The following is a 10,828-nucleotide window of genomic DNA, read 5'->3' as shown; positions in this document are numbered from 1 at the left end:
TTGGCCAGACGGACCGACCTGCTCTGATACCAATTGTAACACCCCGTTTTTCCCAACATAAAAATTTCTTAATAAACATCAGAGTAAACGTGATAAACGGGATATCACATTTCACATAATCATAAATAGTCAATTAACAATTTAACTTTCAACGAAATAGCAGCGGAATTATGTCATCAACCATAAATAAGTTTGGCACGCAGGCCTCATCATAGTATCTCGATTAAACAACTTAAGCATAAATATCATAGTCAAATACGTAAAGGAAATGAAGCATGCATTCAAAAACCCCATCCCGTTACGTATCAGAGCAACCTAAACGACTCAGTGAGGAACTCCTCACTCACGACAGCAACACGCCACTCTAAGCTCGATCACCTGCAAGTTACTCATACGAAGAGCAACATTTCCAAGCAGAAGGGGTGAGATTTCACAAAACAATAATATTAATCAATATAATTCAACAATCGTAATTAACAACATAAATCTTTGAGATAAACAACTTAAACATCATAACATCATAGGTAATAACATATCATGTAATCACTTCATTAAAGCATCATAAATCTCATAGCATCTTAATATCATTCATCATTGACTCGACTATGCGAGTATGCAACTTAGACCTCTTATATGCATGTGGTACCAATTCAGGGCATGAGCCCCCATCGTTATTTGAGTATTAATATACTTCCAGGGAATAAGCCCCCATCGTTATTTTGAGCTAATACTCCATCGTGTTGAGTACTAAGCTCCAGGGCATGAGCCCCCAACATATGTATGCTAATGCATGGACTCGATCTTTTAAAACATCTTAATCATCATCTCTTTTTTATCCAATAATTTGGAGGTTCAACATCATCTTGATCATCTTATATCAATTCATGCAACATAGTTAAATAACAATAGCAGCATAGGCAGATTGCAACAACGGTATGACATCACATAACGATATCAAATAAAATCACATTTCAATCACTCATTCATAACTCAAGTAATGCAATTAATCGTTAAATTACATCATATTCAACATTAACATTTCATAACAGCTTCACAGATTGCAGTTAACTTCTTAAATAGGTCACATTACTACCCAGGGGTCCATCTCTAATCAAATTATGCGACACAGGTCGCAACATCCTCACTTGCACTCAGTTCTGGAAGTCAAAACACTTAATAGTGTAACAGAAAAAGATCTGAGAAAAACATATCCGGTGCGGAACCTGAATCCAGTACGAGAAATGCTATTCCATATGATTATGGTAGCAACAAGAAATCTGACTATGGAAAAGTTCCAAAGTTCAATGGAGATCCTGAAGAATTTTCCTGGTGGAAAACCAACTTCTACAGTCATGTCATGGGTTTAGATGAAGAGCTATGGGACATAGTTTATGGAAAAGTTCCCTCGATTATATTGAGCATAGTTTACTTGCTCAGGACCTCTAACAACACTACCTAGTTGGCAATCAATGCCAATATGGCCAAATACACCACAAACTTCACAAGGAGGTGATACATGGGCAGGTGTGACAGCACTAGTATTCATTGTATCAAATTTTTGTGTTAGTGCGTCAACCTTAGCAGCTAGATGATCAAGGGAGGAAATTTTGAATATACCTGCCTCTTTTTTAGAGGGTGAAGAAGCAGTGATGACTCTCTCACTTGTCCACTGATAGTGGTTTTGTGCCATGCCCTCGATCAAATCATATGCTGCTGTGTAAGTTTTATTCATCAAAGCTCCACCTGCAGCTGCATCAACATAAATTTTTATAGTATACTAAAGACCATTATAAAAGGTGTGGATAATAAGCCACTTCTCTAAACCATGATAGGGGCAAAGCCTAAGCATTTCTTTGAAACGCTCCCACGCATCGTAAAGAGATTCACCATCTTTTTGAGTGTATTGAAAAAGCCTCGCCCTTAATTGAGCGGTTTGAGAAAGGAGAAAAAATTGGGCAAGGAAAGCTCGCCTCATTTGGTCCCATGAAGTGATAGAACCAATTGTCAATGAATGAAACCAAGCACTAGCTCTATCCCTTAAGGAAAAAGGAAAGAGGTGCAGCCTTACGGCCTCTTGGTTTGCCTTCAAAGTTCCACTGAGTCTTAAAAAAATTGAAACATGAAGATTCGGATCCTCAGTGAGTGATCCGAAAAATTGATTTTGCTGCACTAAGTAAATAATTGCAGGCTTTATTTCAAAATTATTACCCTCAACCGTTGGGTACACAATAGCATCGTATGGCTCATCTGAAGATGTGATTGCATACTCTTTGAGAGCACGTTTCTCAGCCATATTGTTATTATTGTGTGTTTTTCATCTTAGAATAAGAACCCAAGAAGTTAACGGTAAAAACAAAGAAATAGAAAAAGAAATAAAAATAAAAAAGGATTTTTTTTTCAGTCTAATCGTTAAAAAAAATTAATCAAATTGCAATAACTCCCCGGCAGTGGCGCCAAAAACTTGATGGGATAAAACCGCAAGTGCACGTTTCTACCGGTGTAGTAATAAAAGAGTATCGTTCCGACAGGGAGTTATGAATTCAATTAACTTTTAATAATGATTAGATGAAAGTTTCAAAAGTTAAAAGTTTGGATTTTTAATTGAAAGAAAATAAAAGAAAAGAAAAGATAAAAGTCTTGGGATTATTGGTTCATCTAACTGAGAAGTCCTTCACAAACCAAACTATTAAACTTATAACCTTATGTTAGACCTAATTTCTCAAGACAGTTTCTCTTTTGTTCCTCTAGCAACCAAGCCTATTTCGCTGACTTGATTACTATTAGATTTTGGTCCTAAGTTGCAACCAAGCCTATTTCGCTGACTTGATCACAATTTACAATCTTTGTCTAAATTCACTTGTTCGAATATCAAAGCTCCACTTTCGTTTTATGAATTGATATTTGAGATGATGGATTAACAATTATCAAACCCTCCACTTTCGTTTCCACAATTTGATAATGGTTAATTCATGTTAAAGCGGTGAATTTAGATTAGAATTTAGGGTTATATAAGATTAAGGTTTCAGAGCTTGGTTTGATTAGGATTATGTCATTTAGACTTATCCAACAATCCCAAGACAAGAGAAGTCTACTCACTGATGTTCATCGTAGACATGGAGAAGAAGAGAGAAAGCATAAAAGTAAATAACAAGAAAGTAAAAAGAACTTTTATTAGAAAGACAATTGTCACATATTGAATTTCAAGAAAAGATGAATATTTGTGATGGCTAGCTACTCTATTTATAGCATACATTCGACTTAAAATCTAACAAATTACATTACTAGAATGTTCCACAAGAAACTGCGGGCTAAAATAGAGTAGCTTAAAATCTAAGCAAAAGCAGCAAAAGCAAGTGTGGGATGTGGCACGGCCGTGCTAAGGGTGGCACGGCCGTGCCAAGCTTCTGACTTTGGGGAGATGTATTTTGTCTCCAAATCTTCATATTTTTGCTCCAAATCAGCTCCAAACCCCTTTCTTTTGCTCCAAGACTCAATCCATCAAATATTCGTTCCTGAAATATAACAATATGCTTTTAAAGTAAAATGATTCAAAAAGGAAATAATACTAATATAAAATAAACTTAAATCTATTTAAAACGAAACTAAATAACATATAAAAATAGATAATAAACGACTCATCAAACTCCCCCACACTTGAATCTTTGCTTGTCCTCAAGCAAAAGGCATAGACATAGCAGCAACAAAAAGATTAATATATGACAATTCAAATAAAAGCTTATGCCCCCTTCGAGGTTTCATTTCAATATACACTAATCACAACTTCAAGTATTCCTTGTGAACTTATTCAACCCAACAACAAGTCTTAAGTGAGTGTGTGTGTGTGTGTAGTCCAACCCTTTTCTTGCTCCTGTATAAGATAGATATTATGAGGAACAGGTTTTAACCTTAACACTAAAGTGACCGAGAAAAATCATTTCTTCATTTCATATAAGAGAGATGGGAGTTAGTTCAGATAGATTTGACAATTTAGATACTTGGGGGCTTGTAGATGCCTAGGGGCTATCATTTCACATTGGAAGTCCGCGAGGGGGTATCCTTTCCTCCAAGTTTCCATGATCGCCCTAAGTAGTGCTACAACTTATTCATCTTCACTTAGGAAGTTCCTCTTTTTAGAGGGTTTTATTTAAGCACAATTTAGTTGAGAAGTCATCACCACATTTAGGAAGTCAGTGAGGGGGTGTCCTTTCCTCCACATGTTGGTTATATTCTTCAGCCCCATTTTGGTTTACACATTATAGCACATTAGAATTATTCCCACACAAATTTATACTACTTTTACTCTGAAGATTTTTAAGGGTCCAAGCTACCATTAAAGTTAGAACGTGTTCCTTAAAATACCTATTCATACACTTACTCAAGGATTGCAACTAGGTGCTTTTCTCATTGGAGAATTTTCACAATAAAACTTGATGTGGGTATAGCAAGAACACTTACAACACAAGAAATCACTTTCATGTACAAGAAACGACCATTGAAGAGACAACAAAAAATTTATGTCATAATAAAACAATAAAAATAAGCTGCTTATTCATGCCGGGTTAATAGGTTTTTACCCCCCTGTAATATAGATCATTTCCGGTTTTCCCCCCTGTAAAATATTTTTTTTGATTTGCCCCCCTGTAATTTTTTTTTGTTTTGATTTACCCCCCTAATAGGCCAAACAAAAGCAAATTTTATTTTATTTTTTCCAGAATTTTTCGTTTTTGTTTGGCCTATTAGGGGGGTAAATCAAAACAAAAAAAAAATTACAGGGGGTTAAATCAAAAAAAATATTTACAGTGGGGAAAACCGGAAATGACCTATATTACAGGGGGGTAAAGACCTATTAACCCTAAAACAAAATAAAAGAATAAAGTTCAAGGGAGTTTGGAAACACTACGACTCAAGACACTTTATTAGGCTCCCCCCACACTTAGGAGAAGTATTGTCCTCAATGATTTAAAAGAAGAAGAAGAAGAAGAAGAAGAAGAAGAAGAAGAAGAAGAAGAAGAAGAAGATGATGATGAAGAAAGAAGAGAAGTAGAGAAGAGTAGAGGAAGAGGAGAGCTCATAATTTTATTGTAGTCCATAAGGTGGACCTTGGAGGTGAAGGTGTTGCATCATGTATCGGAACATTTGATTGTTTTATTCATTTATTTGATTGCCCCTTAGGACGTCGTTTCTTAGCCCGATCATTTCAACACCTTGTCTTTGTTGCTCGGTGCATGTTCTTTGAACATCGGTTTGCATCCATGCCCACCGTTCATCATTATAGTTTCCACCGGCTTCTTGTTAATGGTGCAAGTTTACACCTACCTCCTCTTCATCACCACCATCATCACCATCATTGTGTACCTGTGGGTTAGTGCCAACATAAACCAAGTTTTCTACCACCTCCGGATTAATAATATCTGAATTAGGTAGAATAATCAAGAAATTAGCATTATTGACTCTCCACTCATATTGGTAATTGTTAGAAGGGTCATGGATTCTAAAAAAAAAAATGGTAGTGAGGGTTTCTAAGTCTAGATAGTAGTTTCCCTCAATCCTATTTATCCCTTCGTTCACATTTACCTCAAAAAAATTTTAACAACGAAAGTGATGATTCCACCTACCATTATATCACCCTTATCATCTAGTTTCTTTTTAGCAATTGAAACAAGATAATCAAGCAAATAATAGCAAATGTTAATAGGATGGTTATAAAGCATAGCTCACAACATAAACAGCTCATCGATCCTCATCATTCCTACATCTTTCCTAGTCTATCCATAACATTATTATCAGTGTATCTACAAGCATAAATAGATTGAGAGATAAGAGCTTTAGACCTACTCCTTTGCTTGTCATCTTTAAAATTGATGTCATGGTTCTTGACTGTTGTTTTCTTTTTCTTTGCACCACTTCTAGAGCTTTCAATCTCCTTGCCTATCATTTTTTATGCCATTGACCTAGTTGACTTGGTTTGGGTTTTAGGGAAGGTTAGGGTTTGGTAAGGTTTTGTTTTGGAATTAGTGATGGGTTGGGGTTTAAGTGAGGTTGATGAGTTTAATGATGGAGATTGGTGGTAAATGTTTGGAATGATGAATGGAGATAGATATGGAGGTTTAAAGGTTGATGTTATGGAGGGTTAGTGAGGGAAGTTGAAGGATGAGGGAAGTTTGTGTTTGAGAATGAAGGAAGAAGAAGAAAAGTGAAAAAAAATGGTAAAAGAGGGTCTGGGACTATGGCACGGCCGTGCCACCACAGGCACGGGCCGTGCCAACTCTCTGGAAATGGATGGTTTTTTGGCTAGGTCACAGGCACGGCCGTGGCAACATAGGCACTGGCCGTGCCAAGCTTCTGGACATGCAAGGCTCAATTTTCTTCATTTTTTCGCATCATATTTGGACAAATACCTACAAAACAAACTAAAATAACACAAAACAAACAAAATAAAAGCAATTAAACTCGTGGGTTGCCTCCCACGAAGCGCTCGTTTAAAGTCATTAGCTTGACAATCAAGAGGTTTCTCTACCCTATACCCAATCTTTCCCAAAGGGATAACGGCATCAACCTGGCATTCTCTCCCAAATCACACATGGCTTTCTCAATGCATTCGGATCCTATGACACAAGGTATGAGAAAACTTTCTGGATTCTTAAGTTTAGATGGCAATTTGTTTGGAAGTATTTCAATAAAAATCCTAAACTGGTCATCTAACTTGGATTTGACAAAACCTTGTGTTATTGGATTTTTAGGCTCATGAGGTGGTGAAACAAATGGCTTTTCATTCTCTCCTATAGTTTTCTCATTTTGAGGCTCATCACTTCCTATCTCTCCCTCATTGTTCTTAATTTTCACAACGAGCTCCTCTAATTGTTTACCATTGATGAGTCATTTATTACCTATTTCTAGATATTATTTAGTTTAGTTTTAATTAGATTTTAGTTTATTTTATATTAATATTATTTCCTTTTTAAGATAGTTTACTACAAATTGCATTTTATTATATTTCAGGAATGAATATTGGATGGATTGAGTCTTGGAGCAAAAGAAATGGACTTGGAGCTGATTCGGTACGAAAATACAAAGATTGGAAGACAAAATATGTCTCCCCTAAAGTCAGAAGCTTGGCACAGCCCGCGCTAACATTGGCACGGCCGTGCCACCCTCCAGAGTGTCTTTTGCTGCTTTTGCTTAGATTTTAAGCTACTCTATTTTTAGCCCGAATGTAATTGCTTAGATTTTAAGTCAAATGTATGCTATAAATAGAGTAGCCATCCATCACAAATATTCATCTTTTCTTGGAATACAATATGTGACAATTGTCTTTCTAATAAAAGTTCATTTTACTTTCTTGTTATTTACTTTTATGCTTTCTCTCTTCTTCTCCTTGTCTACAATGAACGTCAGTGAGTAGACCTCTCTTGTCTTGGGATTGTTGGATAAGTCTAATGACATAATCCTAATCAAACCAAGCTTTAAACCTTAATCTTATGCAACCCTAATTCCTTATCTAAATTCACCGCTTTAACATAGATCAACCATTATCAAACTGTGGAAACGAAAGTGGAGGCTTTGATAATTGTTTATCCATCATCTCAAATATCAATTCATAAAACGAAAGTGGAGCTTTGATATTCGAACAAGTGAATTTAGACAAAGATTGTAAAGGCAGCGAAATAGTCTTTACAATCTTTGAGACATATAGTTTCGATCTTCAAGGGAACTAATAATGATCAAGTCAGCGAAATAGGCTTGGTTGTTAGAGGAACCAAAATCTAATAGTAATCAAGTCAGCGAAATAGGCTTGGTTGCTAGAGGAACAAAAGAGAAACTGTCTTGAGAAATTAGGTCTAACATAAGGTTATAAGTTTAATAGTTTGGTTTGTGAAGGACTTGTCATTAGGATGAACCAATAATTCCAAGGCTTTTATCTTATTTATTTTCTTGTAATTAAAATCCAAAACCTTTTTACCCTCTAAATCTTTAGTTTAATCATTATCTAAAGTTAATTGAATTCATAACTCCCTGACGGAACGATACTCTATTTTACTACTCCGATAGGACCGTGCACTTGCGGTTTTATCCAATCAAGTTTTTGGCGCCGCTGCCGGGGAGTAATTGTAATTTGATTAACTTTTTAATAGTGGTTAGTCTAAAAATATATATATATATATATATATATATATATATATATATTTATAAAATATTTTATTTCCTTTTCTTTTTATTTTTTATATATAAATCTCTCTCTCTCCCTCTCTCTCCCTCCCTTTCTCCTTATTATTTTTTTTTTTTTATTGTTTCTTATCTTTAACCATTCTTATCTCAGGCATGGCACAAAACTATTATCCTTGGACTCCTTCCCCTGTTTTGCCTCCTTGTTATGGAATATTTGGTCATACTGGTCAACTAGGTAGTGTTGTTAGAAGTCCTGAGCAAGTAAACTATGCTCAATATAATCAAGGGTTTAGGAACGATCAATTTTTTCAAACCCCTCAAAATCTTTTTGGACAACAAACAACACCACCTGGTTTTGAAAATAACCAAGGAGTCCCTCAAAGATCCAACTTGGAACTTTTGCTAGAAAATCTTGTATTAGATAACTCTAGGCACAACAAAGAATTTGAAATCCAAGCTAGAAATTTGAAGGACTCTCTCGATAGGCTTTCCTCAAAAGTAGATTCTCTTTGTACTCACAACAAAATGCTAGAAATTCAAATCCCTCATGTAGGCCATCAAGTAGCCTATCACTCCCAAACCTCCGGAATCCTTCCGAGCCAACCTAAGGCTAACCCAAAGGTTCAACCGAATGATGTTATACTTAGGGATAGTAAACAATTAGAGGACCCCGTTGTGGAAACCAAGACTAATGAAGTTGAGGTAGAGAGTGAAAAGCCACAAAGTGAGAAAGTTGTGATAGAGAGTGAAAAGCCTAACATATCACCACCTTATGAGCCAAAAATTCATTTCCCACAAGAGTTTGATGAGTCCAAGCTAGATGAGCAGTTTAGAAAAATTATTGCAAACATTCAAGAAAAATTGCCATCTAAACTTAAGGATCCAGAGAGTTTCTCCAAACCATGTGTCATAGGACCCGAGATTATAGAAAGAGCCATGTGTGATTTGGGGGAGAATGTCAGTTTGATGTCATTGTCCCTTTGTGAAAGATTGGGTATAGGATAGAGAAACCCTTTGACCGTCAAGCTAATGACTTTAAACGAGCGCTTCGTGGGAGGCAACCCACGCATTTAATTGCTTTTGTTTTATTTGTTTCTTGTTGTTTTAAGTTATTTTGTAGGTAATTGTCCAAGAATGATTCAAGAAAAAGAAAATTTTTGAAGTCCCGGTCTCCAGAACCTTGGCACGGCCGTGCCAGACCTTGCCACTCCAAAACCAAGCCAAATTCCAGGAACTTGCCACGGCCCGTTCCAACAGCTGGCACGGCCGTGCCCAACCCCAGTTGAGTATAGCCACATTTTCTTTTTCCATTTCATCTTCCATCATTCTCTAACACCAACATCTCTCCTCCTTCAAACTTCTTTCTAAAACCTACATAACCACCAACCTTCACACCTTCATATCTCCATCAAAACCCCACCAATTCACAAAAATTTCTTCACCCAAAATCAACCAAATTCGTAGCCTTCCCTAACCTAACCTAAAACCCACAAATTCATCACCAATTTCCACCACCCAACTCATAACACTCACCCCATCACTAAACCAACCCTTTCCACTAGCACATTCCTTAAACACAACCACACTAAATCCAACCAAGGTCAAGGCTATGGCTTCTGAAAGAGGTGGTAAAGAAGTTGCAAGCTCGTCAAGAGGACCTCCCCCAAAGAAGCAAGTTACAACAAAGAATCTTGGAATACAATTCAAGGACAACAAGCAAAGGGATAGGTATAAAATTCTCATCTCTAAAAATACATGCTTGTAGATATCCTAATTCTTTTAGCTTGAATGTAGTAGGCATTCACGATAATGTGTTTAAATTTCTAGGAAGCTAGCAGCATTCACAACCCTGTGCTTAGGTACCTTCAAAGGGTTATGGCTTGCACAATTTGGGGTAGGATTGAATTGGGGAACACTAGAACTGATGAACTCTTCATGTTGTGGGCTATGCTTAACAACCACCCCATTAACACTTACTTTTCCATGCTTGATTACCTTTCCCATCTCGGTAATAGGTCTAATGGTAGGGGAGAGATAGTGGTAGGTGGTATCATCACATACATAGTTAGGCAATTGGGAGTGGTTGAAGACCAAGGGATTAGCAAGATTGAGGGAAACAATAGGCTGAACATAGAGGCCCTTATCTCTTTGAACTTCATAAATCCTCGACCACCCATGGCCTATACACTTAAACTCAATGTGCCTATTTTGATTATACTCTCTAACCCATCTTGGACTAACACCGAGGTGGAAGAAAATTTGTTGTATGTTGGTGATAGTTCGCAGGTACATGAAGAGCACATTATTGAAGAAGAAGGTGCACACTTGCACCAAGAAGAGGATCACCATGACCATGAAACCGGAGGAAACAATGATAATGAAAGATGGACATGGATGCGAACCGAGGTTGAAAGGATAAGCACCGAGCAACTAAGGCAAGGTGTTGAATTACCGGAACTAAGGAATGATGTCTTAAGGGGCAACCGCATATCCGAAGAAAATAACCAAATGCTTCGGAACATGATGCACCATTTTCACCTCCAAGGTCCTCCCTATAAGAACTCAATGAAAAATGTGAGCTTTCCTCTTCCTCTCTTCTCTTACTCCTCCTCCTCCTGCTTCTTCTTCTTCTTCTTCTTCTTCTTCTTCTTCTTCTTCTTCT

At 36.8% G+C, this 10,828-nt stretch overlaps 1 pseudogene; it reads left to right on the top strand.

Moving 5' to 3' along the window:
• Positions 1-1,820: 1,820 nt before the first annotated feature.
• On the top strand, positions 1,821-1,902 carry LOC120577799 (uncharacterized; annotated as a pseudogene).
• Positions 1,903-10,828: the final 8,926 nt, after the last annotated feature.

Source organism: Medicago truncatula, chromosome 8 (assembly GCF_003473485.1).
Source record: "Medicago truncatula cultivar Jemalong A17 chromosome 8, MtrunA17r5.0-ANR, whole genome shotgun sequence".
Classification (NCBI taxonomy): Eukaryota; Viridiplantae; Streptophyta; class Magnoliopsida; order Fabales; family Fabaceae; genus Medicago; species Medicago truncatula.
The sequence above is the reverse complement of the archived record's forward strand: the minus strand, read 5'-3'. Positions and strand labels throughout refer to the sequence as shown.